This window comes from Apis laboriosa, unplaced genomic scaffold (assembly GCF_014066325.1).
Source record: "Apis laboriosa isolate Shangri-la unplaced genomic scaffold, ASM1406632v1 scaffold4_cov146, whole genome shotgun sequence".
NCBI classification, from domain to species: Eukaryota; Metazoa; Arthropoda; class Insecta; order Hymenoptera; family Apidae; genus Apis; species Apis laboriosa.
In genome coordinates, this window is record NW_025223501.1 from 3,738,695 (window position 1) to 3,761,727 (window position 23,033).

Below are 23,033 nucleotides of genomic sequence, written 5' to 3' on the forward strand. Positions count from 1 at the left end.
CCTAGTAAATCCTTTACGATACTATTCGATACGATGATCTTGAAAACATACTCGAAAAAATCATCCAATTTCTTTTATATTGATCTTGGATCAAATCGAATTAATAATTCTTTGAACGACTGCCAAGTAAATCCTTTACGATACTATTCGATAGGATGATCTTGAGAACGTATTCGAAAAAATCATCCAATTCGAAGATCCTATTCAATTTCTTTTATATTGATCTAGGATCAAATCGAATTAATAATTCTTTGAACGACTGCCAAGTAAATCCTTTACGATACTATTCGATACGATGATCTTGAGAACATATTCGAAAAAAATCATTCAATTTCTATTATATATATATCAAATCGGATTAATAATTCTTTGACTACCTAGTAAATCCTTTACGATACTATTCGATACGATGATCTTGAAAACATACTCGAAAAAATCATCCAATTTCTTTTATATTGATCTTGGATCAAATCGAATTAATAATTCTTTGAACGACTGCCAAGTAAATCCCTTTACGATACTATTCGATAGGATGATCTTGAGAACGTATTCGAAAAAATCATCCAATTCGAAGATCCTATTCAATTTCTTTTATATTGATCTAGGATCAAATCGAATTAATAATTCTTTGAACGACTATATAGAGAACATATTCGAAAAAATCATCCAATTTCTTTTATATTGATCTTGGATCGAGTCGGATTAATAATTCTTTGAACGAAAGACTATCTAATAAATCTTTTACGATACTATTCGACACGATGACTTTGAGAACATATTCAAAAAAAATCATCCAATTCGAAGGTCCTATTCAATTTCTTTTATATTGATCTAGGATCAAATCGGATTAATAATTCTTTGAACGACTGCCAAAATCCTTTACGATACTATTCGATACGATGATCTTGAAAACATATTCGAAAAAATCATCCAATTTCTTTTATATTGATCTTGGATCGAGTTGGATTAATAATTCTTTGAACGAACAACTACCTAGTAAATCCTTTACAATACTATAGGATGATCTTGAAAACATATTCGAAAAAATCCAATTCGAAGATCTTATTCAATTTCTTTTATATTGATCTTGGATCAAGTCAGATATAATTCTTTGAACAAACGATTGCCAAGAAAATCCTTTACGATACTACTCGACACGATGACCTTGAGAACATATTCGAAAAAAATCATCCAATTCGAAGATAAAGATCTTTTCGATAAACCGATTTATCGATCCAGGAATTAGAAGAAGAAACTTTTCATTTGCTCGACTATACTTTTGTTTCGTATATAAAAATGATCATCGATCGATCGAATCAAACAATGTTTAAACTGTGAAACACGAAAAATTTCCCGAATCGTTGCAGATCCCACGATCTGGCCTCCCGGCGATGATAGTTATGCGTCGACTGGATCGTGGACAAGTCTGATCTAGGAAATCAAACGAGGGGGCGAAAGTTGGCCGTGAGCCCAGCTGACAGCGGCAACTGTCCCGTTGAAAGAAGGGACGGGAGGAACGAGGTTGCAACAAGTCTCGTCGCATGTGACACCGCGGTTAATTAACTCGGTATTAACGCGGCTCTGCCTCATGATCGACTTGTTTCGCTGCAATTAACGCGCGAAATACCCGCGGATCAACCGCGATTTATGCCCCTCCTCCAGATTCCTAGATTCGTGCGTTTGATAATCTGTCGCTGCTTGGCCATCCGTCTCTCCTTGTTCCTTGTTTCAACCAAGATTTACGAGAGAATTTTCGAGGACAAGATTCTTCTTCGATTCTCTTTCTTTTTCTCTTTTGGATCGATCGAAATTTCTTGATTTAGAGCGACGAATGATTTAGTCGTCGAGCTGTATATGCATTTGTGACGATCGATCGCCAATTTTTTCCCAAACGTTTCGATCGAATCAAAAATATTAATTCTTCGTCGATTCTTCATTTCGAAATTCAAGCAAGCGGTTCTCAACTCGAGCTACGCGTTTATCCCCCTAATTGCGCTCTTGTTCCTAGAATCGCGCGTTTGATTCGCCGTCGCTTGGCTGTCTTTTGTTGTCTTGGTTGGAACTAATTGAAAGATTTATGGGAGTTTGACAGTGGTTCTTCGCTCTTTTTTTTTTTTTATTTACATCAGAGGCTCTCAAATGCGTGTCCACTAATTTGCCACTTGAAATCTCAAAGACTTTTCCTTATCGAATTTTCTTCCTTAAAAATATCTGGCTCAATGATCCTTTCTCTTATTTATATCTTACCACATAAACATATTATATTATATTAAAATATATCCCCAAACGGATTGCATATCAAAGAGCATAATAGACCATCTCTTTCGGACAAACTTGAAATAAAATAAATATCGTATAATACAATTCAAAAAACATTTGTTTTGAACATTTCGCAGCGTATATAATAGTCCCAATCCTCCAATTTGAGGACACGTCAAGAGAAACGCCTGTACGTTTCACCTAATACTAATGACTGATCGCGAAAGATCGATGATATAACGGTCTGGTTTCACCGTCGTGAATTTATTTATTATCGGCTGGCTGCCACTACGAAACGAAGAAGAACGAGTCGCGTTAAGGACGAGCTGGTCAATTAATTAACCGATCCAGACAGACAGCAGATGGCGCGTACTGTCGAGTCGAGTAGTAAGAGCGAGAACGAGACGCGGTAAAATGGCGGTTGTGGGGGAGAGGGGGGAGATACGCGATTATGGGGCAACGAGCGTTCCTCTCTTCTTCTCGTTTAGGGATCGGGCTCTTCACAGAGCGGGGCATGGACGATTACTTAATTTAGATTAATTTTACTTGCCTCGCGCTTCTCGCGCTGGGAAGATTCCTCTGGTGTTTCGATTCGAACGTGCTTTTTGCCCTCGAGCGTTGCGTCTTCTTCTTTTTTTCTTTTTTTCTTTTTTCGAGGAGAATTTGGTTAGATTGGAAAGCTTTTGATAACTGTAATTGCTTTGGGGAACGAGGATGATGATTAATAATTCGCTGCTTGGCCATCCAATGAAGAGTAGGAATAATTAATAATAGAAAATAATAAATAGATAGGGAAATGGAATAGATGATGTTAAATCGAATAGAGTTATAAGGTATAAGAGATATGATAGATATGAGAGATGTCTGTTATATAAGATATAAGGGGGGAAATTTTTTACTCTCTTTGTTTTTTTTAAGTGGAAGGGTCGATTGAATCGTTGAAGAAGAAACATGGCTTCTGGTCAACGATGCTAGATTTCCTATGGTATTTTCAATTTCCCTCGATCTTATTTTGAAATTGAACTTACTATATATATATATATATATTATAAAAGACCTCGTGGAAATGATCCAAGCGTGTTATTAATGTCCTTTCAGAGCTTACCACGATCGATCATGGAAGCTTTATAACAGTGCAATTGCGAGAGGAGTATGCGAAACATTCTAACCAATTTTTCCGACGGAAATTACGTTTTGTAATATGTGCGTCCTGTATATACACGTATGTCCTTCTTCAAATCCTTACTTTTTTATAGTTTGAACGAACATTGAAATTTGTACTATTTTATTATTTGTATTGAGTTAAAATTGTTGAAAAAATAAAATTCTGTAAACAACCGAATGAAGAACAATTCTAAGATTTTTTTTTAAAGAAGTGAATATTTATCCACGAGAAATATATATATATATATATATAATTCTACAGCGATAATTTCTTGACAATATTACTATTATTAATGATACATCGATACGATACTTTTTACAACAGTTAATCTGCACAGCTATTCATGTTTTCGTCACGAGTCATTAAAATTCAATCGTAAATTCTATAATTGAATTGTTGATTAAGTCGTAAATGTAAGCGAAAAAAACAAAGTAAAAGATATATTTTCGCTCTTGAATGATAGCTCTTTTCATTAACAACGTTCATTATCGGTTCATTAAACGATACACGGATGCGCGATAAGAAAAAAGCTTCGAATCAACGATAAGCCCAAAAATTACATTACTTATCGATTAATTCGAATATTTGCGCACACTTTCTATTATTATTTTTCTCATCGTAGTTCGATATTTATTTTCCAAAAGTTTATCAACCTCTTAATGTTAATCCTTTTTCTTTTAAGAATTTTAATGTCGCCATGTCGCCATCCGTTTCATTGATAATAAAATGTATCTCATCGATGATCGTTCAACGTTTGAAATATTGCACGTGACACAAGGAACAGAAAGAGATCGTTATTTGAACAAAAAATTATGTTGTGCAAGAGAAGAACGAGATTGTCGATGTGCTTTTAAGTTCCACCGCGAGATTCGTCGGAAACAATTACTTAAGCAAGCGATTAAATGACACACCTCTCGATTCCTCGACTCTCTCGACAAACTCGATCAAACAACCGTGAACCTGAATTTCAAGTCTGATTCAAGAACATGCTACGCACGATTGCTCGATCGATAACTTCATTCAAATGAGATCTCATAATGGAAATCATCGCAGAGGGCGTTCCAACTTACATTAAATTAAATTACTAATATAATTTGTAATAACGATTTTCTTCCTTAAAAAAATATAAAAAGTTCCTTTTCAATGATCCACAAAAATATCACATTTTTATACACGATATTGTACAATAGATCTCTATTATCCGAATTAATCGTTTGAATAATATTTACAACAAAATTTTCAACAAATTTTGAAAATTGATAAAATATAATAATAACTAAAAAGAAAGAAAAAAGAAAAAAGCATCTAACAAAAGAATCATAAAAGTCATAGCAAAAAATTTCGATCCTGAAATATTCTTGATGACCATCTCTTTTCGCGAATCGTCACTGTAAGCTCTACTCTGAATTATGAAAAATCCTTTGAAAAACTCATTTCGATCCAACGAGTCTTTATTGAGTCTTTTCACTGGGAGAGCCGAAACGAAGGGGGTTGATGTTGCTGGTTAAAGCTCATAAGTCTTCGTCTGCGCGACTTTGCAGGCTGGAAAGGCTTTCTGGTCAAACGCGCTATAAATCTTAATTCGCGCGTTGAAAGCGGCGTTTAACGTTTCCACGAGTTGAGATATGGCCTCCCCCTCCGGAAAAAAACCGTCCGGAAAACCGTGGACGAAGAAGCTGCGACCCCGTTTTGTTTATTTACGCTGGATTTATCTTCGACTTCCGCCTTGATTCTGATCTGATAACTGATAGTGATAACGATTTGCGCATGATATCGAATCAATATATATATATAAAACAATGTAAGAATTGGATGTGGTGGTAAAGTGAGCGCGTTTGTTTTTCTGTTAAATGATGAAAGATTTGATCGATTTGGAAATTCGTTGTAATTGGATAAAAATATATTTAAATTTTTTGGAAGAATATATTTGTTTAATTGATTGGTCAAGTTCATTAATATGGAAAACGAGCGCATTTCTCACTTTAAATAAGTCTTTTCTAGAATACCAGTTTTCCTTAATTTTGCTTCCTGTCACGTTCCACCTACCCCTTTGTCTTAAGTCTTTTTTGACTTGACAGCATAATTTTATTTCTTTACTTTCAAGAAATAAAATTGTACGTAAATCAAAATTTGTGTCCTTAGAAAGAATAAAAAAAAAAAAAAGAGATATTCGTTTGATAATTTATGGTAATTTCGAATAATATTTATTCGAATAATAAAAAGTCTAAATTTTATTCGTGTGAAATGGAAATAAATATGTATTAAAATATATGTAAATATCATTCAATAAAGTGTCTTCATTGCACATGATAATAATATAAAGTTGAATGTTATTTTGGCATATTTGGATCAATTTTCCGTTTATATTCCTAATATTTTGAATATTTTATTCATATCGAATATTTTATTTATATTGAAAATTTATTTTTTGAAATATGTATGTATGATAATAATAATAATCGATAATCAAATGTTATGAATCTATGCAAATTCGTTTAAATTTGGTAATGCACACGTTGAATGAATAATTCTAAAATATACATTCAATTAAGCGAATTAAATTACAAAATTTCACATTGCAAAATAATTATTATTCATATATCTATTTATCAAATATTTATTTTTAGTATATTTATCTTTTAACTTTTTTTGCCCAAAAATTTAACAATTGTAAAATTATAAGTGATTTAAAATAAATTTAGATACATTAAATCTCTTCTTTCTTAAAAATTAGAGAAAAATAAAAGATATTATTCATAGATAGATTGACAAAAGTACAACATAGATATACATAAATAAATCCAATAATCAAATTCAAACAATTAAATTAAAACAATTTTTCTTCGAATTAAAATGAAAAGCAAAGATTTCCGTAGAAATATTTAAACTGCATCTTATTCCTTTCGAAATAGAAATGTCTTATGGAAATGAATCCATTTGCAGAGTTTTAGCAGCGTAAGATCTCAATGAACCGTCTGATCGTGAATGAGCAAGGCTTTGTGGTGGTCGCGCGACATAATGGTAGTGTCGGATCGGTAACGTGTATTTTGGAACACGTCCAGCATGAAATGATAATTCATCGGTATATGCATTATTCGTGTCCTCATTGGGCGTAAAAAGGCGAGTTTGCTCGATTCTTTCGTCTCATAAACGAATTATCCACCGCATTTCGTGATATCGATGAAAAAAAAAACGAGCAATCGACCGGTTGCTCCCGTAATAATGTTACCAATTTATCGGTAATTAAAGGCTGGCACGAGGTACGCTGGGATTCCAGCTTAATTAAACTTTTCTCCATCGTTGGTGTTGATCGTTAAATTAACGTAACGCTATTACGACGTCGTGCACACGTTTGTGAAACGTGAATACTATTTCAGAATTGTTTGTTCTGCGATAGAGAATTTCAGGGATCAAAAATTTGGGGAGAAATCTTGAGGCAAGAGGAAGGAAGAGGTATTTTTGTCAGTTATTGAATTATTATGTGTAACATATTATTTAAAATATTGATTTCGTATAAATATTTTCACATGTTTGGATATTGATTATTAATTTGCAAATAATGTTCGATGAATTTAATTTATATCTCATGAAAATTTTATTATTAGTATGATAGATATTATTCGATTAAAATTTGAATTTAACAATTTTAATATCAACCGTTTAAAAATATTGAAAACTTGATGTTTTTTAATTTGTGATTAAATTGTAATTTATATTTGCAATCAATTACGCGTTAATGCAATTTAATCGAGAAATTATTAATATTATGTAATAATCTCTACCAATACTTTACATTTTTACGTAATCCTTAAAAATTGAAATATTAAAATCTCAATTTTAATTTCAAAAAATTAAATCGTTTATTAAATCGATATTTTACATTAATTTATTTTTAACGAAATATTTATCATTTTATGATTATTTATTCTTCGCGTAATATTTCACGAATTAATAGAATCTAATAGAAATTATAATTATATATATATATATATATATATGTAATAGCTTCCTACTAGAAAAAAACTATCAATTTACAAAATTATACTTCCATATTACAAAAACGATATATATATTCACGATATTATTTTTAAAATCTTCAATATCTATTATATATACACTCTCAACCTGTCCTTTCTTTTTTTACAAATCACCTCGTATACTTCTCCTAATTTAGAACGTTTCGAAGACAATCACGCGCAAGAGGACATCGAGAAATCTGTTCGATGGTGTGCGCGCAAATACGATCCCCCTTGGCACGAGTTTACATGTAAAAGGTGGCTCGTCCTTTGTGCACGCGGCGGACAGGCAGGATCCTATGGGTACGTTCCCATGCAGGCACGTTTGGCAGGGCTGTAACCGTCGATCGACGCGCCCTCTTCACGAAACTTCTTTGTCTCGTTCTTCCCTATCCCGCGAATCGAACGAAACATCGTAAAGTTTATATTCCCAGTTACATAAATTTATTGTTATTAAACAAAAGGTTGTTTTACGTAATTCGAATGTTTATATATGGGTTATCGTTAGCAGAGAATACTATTTTGCGTTCGATCTTACGTAACATTGGTGTCGCACGGGTTTTATATAACCCACGTCGCACAATTCTAACGAATGAGTATTTTCGAGTATATGGTATATTAATCGGTTGATAGATCGCGTGTTCAACGTCCCGCGACAGGAAGAGCTTGTTCGAGGATTCCAAGAAACGTCAGGGACAGTGGTTCCAGTCTTTTATTTTATATCGTTCGATGCAGTTTTCTTACGCGGTGCCCCGTAACGCGTCGCTTCTTTTTTCGTTTCGCGGCTTAAGCCTCGTTTACACTGTTACCATCTGTTGGCAAGGGTTGGGACTTATAAATGATTTGATTTCATCTCTTGCAAGGTAATATAATATTATACGTAAATCACATAGTATTGTTTATGACTAGATTCTGTAGTTATTGTATGTAAATTATAATGTATTAATCTTCTATAAATATATTACACGAGTGCAAGTTGATAATTCATATTTTTTAGGAGATTGATTATTAGTCAGACGTAAGAATAAATCAAAACTATCATATTATTCATTCGAAGAAAAAGATATTTTAAATAATCTAAAAAAATTCTGTTCTATTTGCATTTTTAAAATTTATTCTATGCGTATTCTATTCGTGCGTATATTTGTAAATAAATTATTCTAAAAATTTTTATCCGTGTGCTCATATTCTATTTGTTTCTAAGTTATTTATAATCGAAGGTCAAAGATTTGATTTCTCGCAATGTTTTTGCGAGGTATTCAGCGAACTCGATCGACATTCCGCGTAGTGCGGGATGCTTTCAAATATGCATGGGAAAAAATTGGCTTTGCAAAAAATATTCGAAACATGCGTATTCAATTTATAAATAACACTCGATTTGCGCGATTTTTTCGCAAATTCTCTAAAAATAAAACTATCGGATTTTTTTTATGCAACAAATCATTTAATTTTCTAATCAATGATTTTCTTCAAATATTTTTCATTGGAAATTTTAATAATTCGAATATTATAATAATTAGAAATATTATCCATCACGTTTCAAAAACTCAAATTGTAAAAAAAATTTGTATATGGAAAATATTCGCATTGTTATAATATTATAATAATTCACAATGTTCACAATAGAACGATATATTATCGTATTACATTTAGGTTATATCGACGAATAAGAAGCAATATCATTTTCCCCATATATAATATAATATAATTTTTATCTTTTCAAATATATAAAATTAAGAAACGAAAAGAAAATTTGAAACTTTGAACGTGAATTCCTTTCGAAAACCCTTTTTTCCCGCGCTAATTTGTTCGTCGTTAGTCAGTAACCTCCACAATTCCGTGAGAAACAATTTCCGACACGATGAGAAAAGAACGGGCGCGGAATATCACGGCTCAGCCCAATTGGAGTGGATATTCCAGAGAGCAAGAACGGAGAATTGCCGTGTGAACAGGCCTTTACGCACGCGAATCGCCGCCAGCGGAGACGCACGAGGGCCTTCTTTTCCTTTAAACCTGTACTTCCTCTCTTATGCACAGGCTACCCCAACACAAAGCGGCGTTTTCTACGCGGCTTCGAGCCACGCTGTGCAAGGTCTCCCGTTCGTTTCCCTCCCGCTAGTCCCCCCGATCCTCCCACCGCGCCCCTTGTCCTTTTTCATAGGCGTCATTCCATCCTTGTCGCTCGCACCGTTCTGTCTCAGGGCCCTCGTCGTACCCTCTCGGTTCCTCACCTTGCCCAGCCACGTATTCTTTTCGCCTATGCGAGCGTGTGCACGTGCATACATCGGGTGTCTTCGAACGGAAACGGATTCACTCCTCTACACGAGTTTGTACATCGTATTTGCGTATGGATTAGTCGGATCGTTGGCTTCGCTATATAAACAGTTATTCAAATATTCAAATAGTGAAATTTCCAGGAATTATTTTGGTTTTCTTTTGTTTGGTTTACTGGCTGTGTGTCCAGATTTGATAAAAAATTATTGTCGTCCTTCATCTGATGGTGTATATAGTCACAAAATATATAGACACGTATCCTATTGCTATGCTAGAACGTGTTGAAGGATTGTGAATTAAATGGTCGTTTATAAATAATTCATTGTTATAAAATTAATAAATAATTTGTTGTCATAAAAAATTGTATTGAATTCGTCATGGAAGTAACAAAAGATACATTAAACTGTAATTTCAATACACGATAATATGTATACATACAATATGTATGCATACATATCGATTTTTACGAGTATGCCGCACTGTCGCAAAATGATCGTGAAATTGGAGTATGGTAACCACAGCAGAAATCCATAGCCAAAGTCACAGGTTGGGGCGTCACGTCGCCTCTTGGTAACCGGGCGCCGGCTCCCACTAATCAGACAACAATAATCGAATAATACCTTGCGTATATAACATTCAATTCCCCGTATGCGAAACTACATTACCGGTCTTCGAGTAGTTCTCTTCTCCGAATCAAAAGACACCACCCTGTATACGTGCGTCGGTGTATGCGAAGAGTGCACGGAGAGGTTTGAATCATGTGCCGATACACCAATACACACGGTACGTTGGTGAGAGACGGAGAAAGGGTGCCAGAGTGAGAAAGAACGAGAAGAAGAAGAACGGAGTTGAGTCGAATCGGAGTCGGCTGTTGCCGGCTGCGAGTTTCCCCTCCCTCGATCCTCTACCGCCCCTACCCGGCTTCTCCCCTCCAACCTAGTCGCTTCAATCACCCCACGTCCCTCCGGCGAGTCGACATATTCTCCCCCCTGACCTCTCTATACCCTCGTGCAGCCAAGAGTCGAGTGGTCGGCATCGTCCTCCCTTCGGTTCCCTCGTCTACGTTCTCCTTCCCCCTCTAGATTCGTCGTCTCGCTCTACCCCCCTCTTCCCACGGCTCCTCTCGTGGCGTGCCATGACTCGTGGCGAAGTTTTAGCGTCGCCTACCTCTACTCGTGGCGTGCCTACAACTCTTAGCCGGATCTATTACGCGCAGTTTTCGTGTTCGCGCGACGTTTCATCCTCGCAACTAGTTTTCCGCGTTATCGCAGCCTTTTTTTTTGTGCCCTTCCTCTTACTATTTCTTCTTGTCTGTCGCTTGTCATTTGTTTTTCGTGTGGTACGCGATTCGCGCGGCGTGTGCGCTCGTGCCCGGCTTGCTAGTTTCCAGTGTGTAACACGAGCTCAGTGTGAAACGGCTGACGTCGCTCGTCACGGCATTTTTTTTTAAGCGTCACGCGGGTGAACCGGAAGAAAGAGGCTCGATCTCGCCGGAAGTTGCCGAAGCTGCCGGCCAGCGTGATCCGCAGACCGATTCGCGACGCGCCATCTCCTAACCTCTAAAAGCGTTTTCGCCAACCGTTCTCTGTGACAACCGAACCAAGCAGCGGCTGCGTCCTCCTGCTCTCATCCGTGTGACGTTGTCTTCGATTCGATATTCACGCGGCGTTCGCGCGTTCGTTCACTTCACTTGCCGCGTAGTGCGTGCGCGGAAATCATCGATATCTGTTTTTCCAAGTGACACACCATCACCGATTGCCGGTATAATATTCGCGGGCGTCGCAACGGATCGTGAAACAAAAGAGATAAGGAAATATATTCTAACCTGTGCCTCTCGTTTGTGTGCTTTGTGCCAAGGATATTCACGTGTGTGTACGATAATTACAACATCGCCGATCTTTCTCAGGGAGCACTACGTTTTTTCCTTTGGATACGATCTTCCTTCGCCTGTGGACCACGTCCTACCGTTCCCACGGTTAGTATACAATGTTTGTTATCAAAGCCGGTTGTCGTAGACGCATGCTGCGCCCCTACGCGACGAATAAAGGTGCTTTCGGCCGATCGGAGTCGAGGCGACGTTTCCTCGTGCGCGCGTGCTCCAAAGTCAATGTGTACATACCCCACCGGTCGGTCGCGAGATTCAAGGGCGCATGTCCAAAGACTGTTCACCCGATGCTCCGTTCAAACTTGAAATGCTTCTCCTTTTATTGTAATTACTTGGTCGTATTCGATAAACCTTCGTTATATTTTTTTCTCTCTCGTATTTCAAGAAAATTTATTTCGCGTTCAAATCGTTATATTCGTACTAATCGTAGATGTCTAGGTCACGATAACTGGTGTCGAACTGCGAAATCAAAATATTTGTGCGAGTCTCTGTTTACGTTGCGCGCCGAGATTCATGGTAGACACGCGCATTCCATTACGCGCCAAAACCTTTTCGACGTTTCATGGCATCGCTTGTATGGAAACGAGTTTTGTGAATTCGTTTGTTCTTTCTGTATTTTTCCATCGATTTCATTTTTTTTTTTTAGAACTTGTGGATGAATTTTATGCAAAAGTAGACATTTTTTTCCACATGTTTGAATTTTATTATTATCGCGACGTTGCCATCCATACAAAGGATTTCTATTGTTGCGTTTGTTTGCGTAAGAATGGCGCTTAGAAAGCGGATATTTTGTGGAAGCGTAACTTCTGATGTAATTTAAAGTTGAATATAAAATTGTTGACGAAGATTTAATATCATTAATATTTTTATATAATATTATATAATTTGATTTTTTTTTATCGAAGGTTAGATTGAAATAAAAATTGATATATTATTCAAGAATATAAATATACTATATCGTTATTATCTATACAATTAGAATTACTAATGTTGTTGTTATCTTAAGTACACATATTTTTTACGTCACTAAGACAAATTAGTATTTCCGATAAATTTTTATTATGAAATGGCTATAATATAGTATAAAATAGCATTGCAATTTTTTCATTTTATCGAAACAAAATATTTCCAAATATTTACACATTAATTTATTTATTCAAAACTTTTCCGTTTGTTATTATATATATTATATAGAATTCAAATAATTACATTATACATTTATTTTATTACGATATTATTCGAACAATTATATCAGTACTATTATGCACTCTGCTGATTGCTACATTAGATATCCAATTAACAAATCTTATTTATATATTATTTCATCAGATACAGCCAGTCCAAGGAATCAAATTTCACATACGTTTACAATCTTAACAACTAAACGGGACTAAAGATTCTTCAAACATACAATTCCAGTCCAGACTTTCTCACAATTTCCTTTCTCTGTCCGTTCATTCAGAAATTTCATCGGTCCATTAGCCCATTCGATCGGTCGCGATATCGACGTTAATTAGAGCGAATTATCTCGGGAATTGCCGGAACGATCGTCTCTGTTTTGACCCATTAAATCGTTGTTAGGCCGCGATATCCGCGATATCTCGCAGTGGGCGGAATAATGGTACTCGTCGGCTATAAAGGGCAATATAGTCTGTGGTCATAGTACATAACAAATATCAGGATGAGAAAAGAGAGCACAGTAATGTCTTTTTTCGATAAATTTCCCAAAATTTTTGAAGTAACCGGCAGATTTTTGATCTCGAGATCATATTTAATTCATCATTTAAATTACAAAAATTGACAAATTGGAAAATCATGAATTTTCATAAAAATTAGCATAAAAACGACGTTTATGATAACGATAGAAAATTCTCTATTTTGAATTTTGCATTTTTGACAAGATATTCGAATTCGACGCGTGAGAAAATATTAGAATAACGATTTTCAGGAAGATCAAAATGGACGAAATTATGAATCTTGGCCAGCTTTTTCCAGAAGAGGCACCACTGGGCGAAGATCTCTTCTCGTGTGGAGCCAATAGACTCGCACGTGGTGCCTCGCCAATATGTTCGGTTGAAAAAGTATCGATCTGAGACTCGGCCGAGATATTTTCACGGCGGCAGCAGCCTGCTTGGCTGACCTGGAGGAAAGAGATTCGAGGACTTAGGGTTGTTTGGAACTAGGGAACTGGAAGTTGCTTCTTGGAGTGGAGGGGTGTTCGGTACGTGAGACCTTTACGGGATTATGTTTGCCGTGTTGGAAGTTCTCCTTTTGTGTACATTATATAGGGGGTATTTTTTTTTCTTTTTATGATTTTTTTTCTATCGTGAGATTGTAAAGAAAGATGATGGAAGGTTTAAGATCTATCAATGGAATTATTGTTGAAATTACACGGCAGATATATATTTTCTTTTCTTAATTTTTTTGAAAAAATTTTTTTAGATATATTTACGACGTTCAGAGGTGAATAATGGTAATGATTATTAAACTTAGAACGTAAATGTATATGTGTCTATATTTCTCTAGAAATTTACGATCTTTTGGATTTTCATAATCAAACACAGTATTTGCAATTAGAGTTTTTTCGATCGTAAAAATTATTAATAAACCTGCTCGAATGTCGAAATGTTAAAATATTTGTATTTAGATTATTATCTCGGTCGATTTTTTATTCGATGAAGAAAATAATATCTAATAATAAGATCTATTATAAGAATAATAATAACGGACACGTGTCTTTTTTTAATGCACGATTTTTCACCTAGTTTCCTACTTTCTTGGAGTTAAAAAATTATTTGTTTTAATCAATATATCGTGCTACTGAGAAGAAGAAAAAAGAAAAGAATTATCTGTACAGGGTACATCACAAGTTTTATCATTAGATATATTAATTACATAGAGGCCATCGTTAGTCGATGTATGCATATTTTTGCAGAAAATTTATAGAAAAGAATAATAAAGAAATTGCTCATAAGAATTCTATTTTGGATATAAAGTTTTACATCATTATTATTTTGCTTTTGTATAGAAGTTCTTTTTATTAATTCAGTAAAAGAAAGCAATAAAAGTTGTAACATGAACAAAATTTAATGACGTAAAACGTATATATTTATATTGTATTTCTATTAGTGATTTTGCCCATATGCAAATATATACATTCACGAATACGATGTTTCTAGAGATTACCATCGTAAAATATCTTTTATCCTCTAAATTTATTTTAATTTATTTACACGTATTGAACCTATAAGTATTTGACCGAATCACTTGAGACACATACATATTTATTTTACGTCGAAAGTCTTATTTAATTTCAACGTTCACACGAAAGCGTGACCAACATTCTCAGCAAAATAAAATCTCCAATTTCTAGCAGTGGAGTGAACATATTCGTTTCATGAAAGCGATAGTTTAAAGAGATAGTTTTATGAGAATTGATATTTATAATCGCGTTTATTTTTTGCATATTGAATCAACCTAAAATTGGTCAATATCAAATTAATTTTGTAATAATTAAAAATTGTTGAAGTTAATCTGAAAAATATCCAATCATATTCAATATATTTTATTGAAAATTAATAAAAACAAGTCGATAATTTTTGACACGTATATTTATATATTTCACTCTTAATAATAATTATTTAATTGTTTAAGAAGAAGATAGAATGATGCATGGTGAAAAATTATATGTTGAAAAATTAAATACTGAAACACTTCGAGAGAGAAAAATCGCAACAATTTTTCTATTTTTCTTATTCGAATCCATATAATCACGTTAAATTTTTAACATTAAATTTTGTATATCTCCTTTAATTTTATCGTATTTCTGGCGAATTTAATAAAAAAAATCAGTATTTGATGGTTGATTCAAAAAGGAAATAAAATTCGACTAGCTTCGTCTGGCAAGCGAAATTTAGGATAATGTTATAAATAATTAAAACTGTTCGAGCTAACAAAGTCGAAGCAAAGTTGAGTATAAATTGTATTAATACGTGTTGGAACTTGGCAAGTTTTGCGCCTCGATGAAACTCGAAACTCGACTCGAAGAAGATCGATCGATATATTCTCGTTGTAATGCTATTCTTTAATTCGTGGGGGAAATATTATTGAAATATTTTTTAATTGGATATTTAATTTAAAGCTTGAATGTTAATTCAATTGAATGTAGAAAAAAAAATTGATTAAACATGAATTCATTTTTTTTTTTTTTTTTTTTTTTTTTTTTTTGATACATTTTTTGATATTTAATCGGAAATTTGGTTAAAAATGTAATTCGACTGAATTTAACAGTTGTGGTCACGACCATTCCATTAGCACGTGTAACATGGTGGATATTTCAGTTATTTCACGGGCGTTTGAAATGAATTTCTAATTTTGATACAGTTTTGGAATTGTATGAAATTGGACGTAAAATATGTACGAGCTCGACAAAATTTCATGTGTTAATTGCATAGTGGTGAGTGCGAAAATATCGTTATATTTCGCAAGCGCGTTTATACTTGAATTAACAAATTATTTTTTCATAAACGGATATGGATTATATTTTATTCAATTTTTTCCCCTCAAACGATTCAACGATGCTCTAATATTTTTAAAGCAGCAACGATCTATTCTAGAATAATTCCCAAATAAATTTTCTCCTTTTATTCTAAATTCTAAAATTTCCAAATTATATAGTTTTCAATCATAAATATTTCCAAACTTCTCCTTCCCTTAATTCCAATTACCAAAATTTTTCAAATTAGTTTCTCTAATTTTCTCAAAGCAACTTCTTCTCCAAATAAGTATTTCCAAAATTTTCATTCAAATTAATTTTCCCTCCAATTCTCGACCTCCAATCTCTTCTTCCCAACAATCCCCAAATAAAAATCACAAACGGGGAGGGAAAAAAATCCCAAACTCCTGTCAAATTTCCAAAACCTTCAAAAATTAATTCTCAAACCGATCATTTTCCTATACAAAATACCTTCCCAAATAAATTTTCTCGAAATTTCCTCGAAAATCCCCGTCCTTCCCTTTTCTCAAACTTCCAATTCCCAAAATTTCCAGAAACAAATTTCCTCCTTCCCCGCCTACCTTCTGCTCCCTTCTGCAAAATAACGTATTATTTCGTAGATTCCCGCGCGTTTCTAAGAAATAACAAACGCAGGATCGTTTCCATCAGCTTACCCACAACACCTGTCCGACCTGTGCACGCGTTCATTAAGTCTCTCTCTCTCTCTCTTTCTTTCTTTCTCTCTCTCTATCTTCCCCTCTCTCTCTTTCTCCCTCCTCCTTCTCCGGATCGTGAGAATCGGCCGAGCCTCCCCTATGAATCATTGCTAGCTCGTGGCGAGCTAGCAAAGGGAATAACATTCGCGAACGCGGGATCGGCACGTATCGTGTCTCTTTATTTTGTTAACCCTGGCTTCGAGCATAAATTCTTCGTCGAGCTATATTTAGAACGAAGCTTCACGGGCTTACGATTTTGCTCAACGACATTGCTTTCCTTTATGGATTTTTCCCACCGCTTGTTTCTCAAACTCACTGTGTGTTTGGAGAGAGTTGTTGGTCGACGTTCGGAAGGAAGGAAGTCTCGGTTGGTTGGTAACCGGGGAGCAAGGGTAATTTTAGACTTGTTTATTTCTTTTACGCAATTGGAATTTGGATTTGCGAAAAGTTTTCGTTGATGGTAATAATAAAGTTTGATCGTATTTTTTTTTTTTTTTTTTTTTTTTTTTTCTTTCCGCTTTTTAGCTCGATCGAAAATTTGTTGTGATCCCATTATTGTTTTCTTCTTTTACATTTGTCATCACGAGCGTTCTTCGTTCAGAGAAATTTTCGAAAAGGATTTATTATTGGATTATTATCGGTTAAACGATCAATCGTGCGATCGAGTGAAATTTAAGAAATCTAAATTACACGGATAACCTTGATTCACCTTTCCTTTTCTCTCCTCTCCTCCTTTCATTAAATTTATATATATATATACGTATTTAAATTTATATTATAATTGGATTTAACGAATCTAGATTATAATCTTGATTCACTTTTTTTTTTCTCCTTCTATCAAATTTATATTTTATATTTATGTATAATTTATAATTATATATATATTCTGTTTAAATTAAAGAATATATATATATACACGTATTTAAATTTATATTATAATTGGATTTAACGAATCTAGATTATAATCTTGACTTTTTCTTTTCTTTCCTTCTATCAAATTTATATTTTATATTTATGTATAATTTATAATTATATATATATTCTGTTTAAATTAAAGAGTATATATATATATATATTTGTATATGTATTTAAATTTGTATATATGTATTTAAATTTATATTATAATTGGATTTAACGAATCTAGATTATAATTTTGACTTTTTCTTTTCTTTCCTTCTATCAAATTTATATTTTATATTTATGTATAATTTATAATTATATATATATTCTGTTTAAATTAAAGAATATATATATATGTGTATATTCTGTCTGTAGACTCGATCCAATACCGATAAACATTCCATTGTTCAGGATTTTCATTCGTGCAGTTAAAGTCGCTTTTGCGAGTTTTCGCGTTGTCAGAAAATTAAAGCGGCGTCTGTTGTGCCGAGGTTGAAATTTCCTCCACCGCGAGGAGGATACGAGGGACCCGCTAAGAACGATGCTATTGTCAATAGAAACCGGCTTTAAACCGGCAATCAGAGCGTACCTTCCTGCGAGCTAAACATGCTCGTTCGTACGTTGCGTTATAGAGGAAAGAGCCAAAGAAACGTCTTTGTACGTAACACAGACCTCTTCGGGGATAAGAAACGACGTCTTCCCCGGGTTATATACCCGTCTATTTGCATATGGCCGTCTCAGAAATTATAGTAATAACACGTGCAAAACATTTTGAGAAGCGAATTAGGTAACGAAAATTTTATTTGCGATTTCGAACGCGAGAAAAATTTATAAACTCGAAAGTGGAACATTTTCAGATTCTTGCTTTTATTACGTGTGTACCAAATCTTTTGGTAGATTTTGGACAATTTTAGAGGTCGAAGTAAAAGTATAGAAATTTATTTATGAGATTATTGATTTAAAGTAATTTAAAGAAGTTAAACAGAGTTAGATGAGATAAAATCACTTCGCACCTTTTTTTTTTTTCTCATTTCCTTTTGGAATGGAAATTTAAATTGTTTATAGCACGATAAATAACGTTCACACTCTTTAATATTTTTCACTCGTTTTGGCCTTCAAATGTGTCGCGAATATATTAACACCCGGTATAATAATCAAAGAAAGATTAAGAAAGATAAGATTAAGATTTATAGAGAAACATTTACAAATTTTACAAATTTTTACGATCAAAAATCTTCATCACTTTCTCAAAAATCTGTAATTTCGCGTGGATAAATTTTCATTCAAGTCGGGTTCGGTTATGATATTTTTCCAAATTATTGAAGGGGATAAAGTTTCTTCTAAAGAAACTTCGTTTAAATTTCTTGGGACAGGAGAAGTTTTCTTTAAATATTTCCCGCAATTAGTCGGGAAGACAAGTTTCCCTTTGCCGCGTTTCTCACACAGTGAATTTTCGCTTCCGATACTGTTTATAGTTAATTTAAACGAGGAAAACACAAACATCGAGTAAATACACGCGGCGCGGGAGAAAAATTAAACGGAGAACGGCGCTGCTTGTGCAATTGAGAGTAATTGAGAAGCGTATCGTGAGCCTTTTTAGAAGCCTTTTTGTTGATCGTTTGACGGATTAAAATCGTGCACTGGGAATTTTGATAGTTATTTTCAAGAAAATAGAACGAACGGGTGAGAACGATGGAGAAAGAAAAAAGAAAAGAAAAAAGAGGAGACTCGATTCTATAAATCTTAAAATATGACGAGTCCAGTATTTAATCCAAGTAAAGAGAAAATAAAGTAAAATTTTTAGCGATCGTAAAAAAATCCAAATTTCGTCGAATTGTGCAATTTCACGTAACAAAAAAAAAAAAAAAATTATTTAAATTAAAGTGTAAATATACTCGTAAAGATACTCGACCATACTCGTTTTCATAAATGTATTTTCGTTAAAATATTCGAAACATCTTTTTGGATCTCTTTGTCTTTCTTGGCGCCTCGTCAAGCCACGATATCGCTGAAATTTGACGTTGGCTATACGAATAATGATGATGACGAGTACGAATCCTCGTATCACGCGTGCACTCTGAAGTGAAATGGAAAGTTATTTTCTCGGATGACGCAAGGGCCACCTGTTTCGATGCCGCTCGACGCTTTTTAGCCTTTGGAAGGGTTCTTTTTGCCACTGGCTGGCCACCGTGCCGCGACACATCTGGAACCGGTTTTTAGCCAGGAATTTTTTTTAGCACCAGGAACGCAGACGTGCCTCGAAACTCCTCGAACCTTCTCGTCTCGGAACGGTGGACGGTACTGATTTTTACCGCGCATTTTTATCCATTTCTTTCTTCCCATCTCGCGAGAGGAAATTTAATTTAACCCCGAGATAAGAATTTTCTTCCCCTTTCGTCCGTCTATGAGAGACGCGAGTGAATTTTTTTCTTAAAGACTTCGACCCAATTTCGAGAGATAGATTAAAATTAGATTAAACAAATATTTCTCTCTTTCTAAAATACAAGCTCGAAGTTCAACATTTTCACGAGATTCGCCATTCTCGAATTTCGACAGCTCTAATCGATATATATATATATATATATATCTCCCCTTTCTCTCCTCTTTCAAAACAACTTTTCATCTTCCTCAAACAACACTCAAACGTTTTCGAACAATTCTCGAATTCCCTGGTCGCAAACCGCGAGAACTATTACCATTTACAAAAAAAAAAAAAAAGAAAAATAAAATGAAAAAGCCTTGAAAAAAAAACAATGGAAACGCGGATAGAGAGCAATAATTAAATAAACCATGGAGGTTTGTTCATTGGTTGATGCGGTTTTCGATAATAAAACGCATACCCGTATCAACCCGCTACCGAGCCCCGGGATTAATTTATTTCCCGTTCTTCTTTGTTCGATTTAATCACATTTTCGAAACCGGTCCGTAGGAAAAACACCATTTTCGGCCACGATAAATTGGATCCGGTTGGCCGATGATCGTTGGAAACTGTACGGATCAAATATTTATTACGGGCGCGCGTTTACTATTTCGCCGGCCGGTCTGCCGTTATTTAGGTTGCTCTCGTGTGTTATGTATCGATCGCGACCCATCGAATCGGCGATATATCGCGCAATATCGGTCGAATTATCAAGTTTCGATTCGACAAAAGCGACGCCAACCCCGCGGAAACTAGGTTTTTAGATTTTGTTGGCTTGTTGTTTTCGACTCGTGTTTTTATTTTCTCTCTCTCTCTCTCTCTCTCTTTTATCACGTTCTTCTAATTCTCTCTTTTGATTTTTCTTTTTTTTTTTTTTAATTTTATTAAATATCGAGCTTCAATAGGAGAGGGATCAAATAGGATCAATCCAATAAACGAACGTGAACGTTTCTATTTTGTAACGCGAAAGTTGAAATTAATTTTATAAGAAAAAAAGGCGCGTACATATTATTCTTAACATTTGAATATATAAATAATAGAGACTCGTCATGCTTTTTTAATCTTATGCAAGGTTTGAAGTTCGACCAGTTATTCGAGTTATTTTCCTTCTATAATTCGAATCATCGTACAAAAACTTGTTTTCAATTCTCTAACGCGTTTAGAGATAATAATACTTTCAATTATTAATTAAATATCGATTAAGAATCTAAGATTTTTTTTTTTCCCCTAATCTTCGCTCTTTTTTTATCGACGAAGAAGAAATTTTTTTAAATTGTTAATTTACAACATGGACGACATAGTTCATTCGACACTGTTCTCTCTCCTCCTTCTCATCACGCTGAAACGAAAATTCGCGAAATCGATATCTTTCTCGCGTTCGCGTTCTCATTGTCGTCGCGAAGGAGATCTCTTATCGTCTGTCATGCAAATTTCGAAGAGAGAGAGAGAGAGAGAGAGAGAAAAAGAGAGAGAGAGAGAGAGAGAGAGAGAGAAAAGAAAGAAAAACTTTCCACTGAACGTCGCCATTCGTCTTCTCGGCATGGCCGAGGAAGCACGTGCGACACTAGTTGCTTCTTCTCTCGCGAGTCAAGGTCGCGGAACTTGCACGCTTTAATCCGTCAAGTCCTTTCTCTCTTCTCGCACGTTCCTCTACGGTTTTCACTTCACTCGTGACCGGAACACGCGTTGAAAAATTCTTTTTTTTCTTTTTTCCTTTTTAGAATCTCGAGCCGAGATTTTTCTTTTTTCTTTTTTCTTTTTTTCGCGTTTGCGGCCGTGTAAAGAAGTATGAGAGAGTTTGAGAGTTTGTTAAGAGGAGTCGTTCAGGGTTTTAAGTTGTTGTGTCGAGTGTTTGTTCTTGTCTGGATACTTTTCTCTATTAACTTTTTGCTATTCTCGGGATTGAAATTTTTCTTTCACGATGCTTTTCGTTGTTCGTTATTTTATATAGGGGAAATTCAATAGGATAATATAGGATATGGCAGAGTTAAGTTTTTGATGGTGAAAAATTCTTCGTTGTGAAATTGTACGCAGTTTTGATCGAGTTTCGATTCGATCTGTATGACAGCCATTTTGACTTTCCTAGGAATTTTTGTAATTTTTTCTCCCCGGGGAAGAGGAAAATATTGCTTATTTCTTTGAGGATATAGGATTTATGGATATTTCTATTTTATCTATTTTATTTAAATTTCAGGAAGTATAAGATCTGTGGAATTTCCAATCCCTTTGGCGAAATTCTTCGTTAAAAATATCTTATCTGTCACTTTCGTTATCGTAAGAACTTTCTCTATTCCTCGAAACGATTTGTGTACCAAATATTTCTCTCAAGAAATTCTCCGTCTGATTATTTTTCACGCATTAAAATCAAGAAATAAAAATTCTTACTGTGGAAACAAATTTTCTTTTCTTTTTTCTCTCTTATATAGAAAATTCAAAATAAAAATACTTATCACTATACAAGTTTAAGAAAAACTTAAAAATGTCGATTTTACATTTTTAATCTTTGATGGTTAATGGAAATTGAAATGAAGGATCTCGAGGTCGATCTACGTGGAAACACTATAGTATTTTTGATTCTTCTATATTTTCCTTTTTCTTTTTTTGGAAGAGGGAATGAGGATAATTAATGCGATATAGGCGAATCCACCAAGCTGGATGAAATCCAGATCGTGACGTAGAACGAGTTTTTCTTTTTGCCTGTGGGTGGTGAATTATAATGGTCGCTAAAAATATGCAAGAAGAAGGGGACACTGGATCGAAAAAATCGAGCGAATTTTTATTTTCTCGCGCGATTTAATTGCATAACCGAAGGATGGAGTTGGATACTTTTATTTGATCTCTCGTGTTTGTGCCTCTTATCTTCTGTTTCAAGGAAAAAGAAAAAAAAAAAGAAAAAAAAAAAAA

At 34.5% G+C, this 23,033-nt stretch overlaps 1 protein-coding gene across 5 annotated transcripts in view; it reads left to right on the top strand.

The window, feature by feature from the left end:
- LOC122717197 (polypyrimidine tract-binding protein 2) overlaps window positions 1-23,033 on the top strand; it is a 503,296-nt gene that overhangs the window by 114,423 nt on the left and 365,840 nt on the right. For 3 of the 5 annotated variants that reach the window (XM_043941029.1, XM_043941031.1, XM_043941032.1), the window contains exon 1: window positions 10,926-11,689. The exons of the other annotated variants lie outside the window; for them this stretch is intronic. The gene's annotated coding sequence lies outside the window, so the exon portion shown is untranslated. Of the gene's footprint in view, window positions 1-10,925; window positions 11,690-23,033 lie in introns of those variants that run through there. 5 annotated transcript variants of the gene reach the window in all.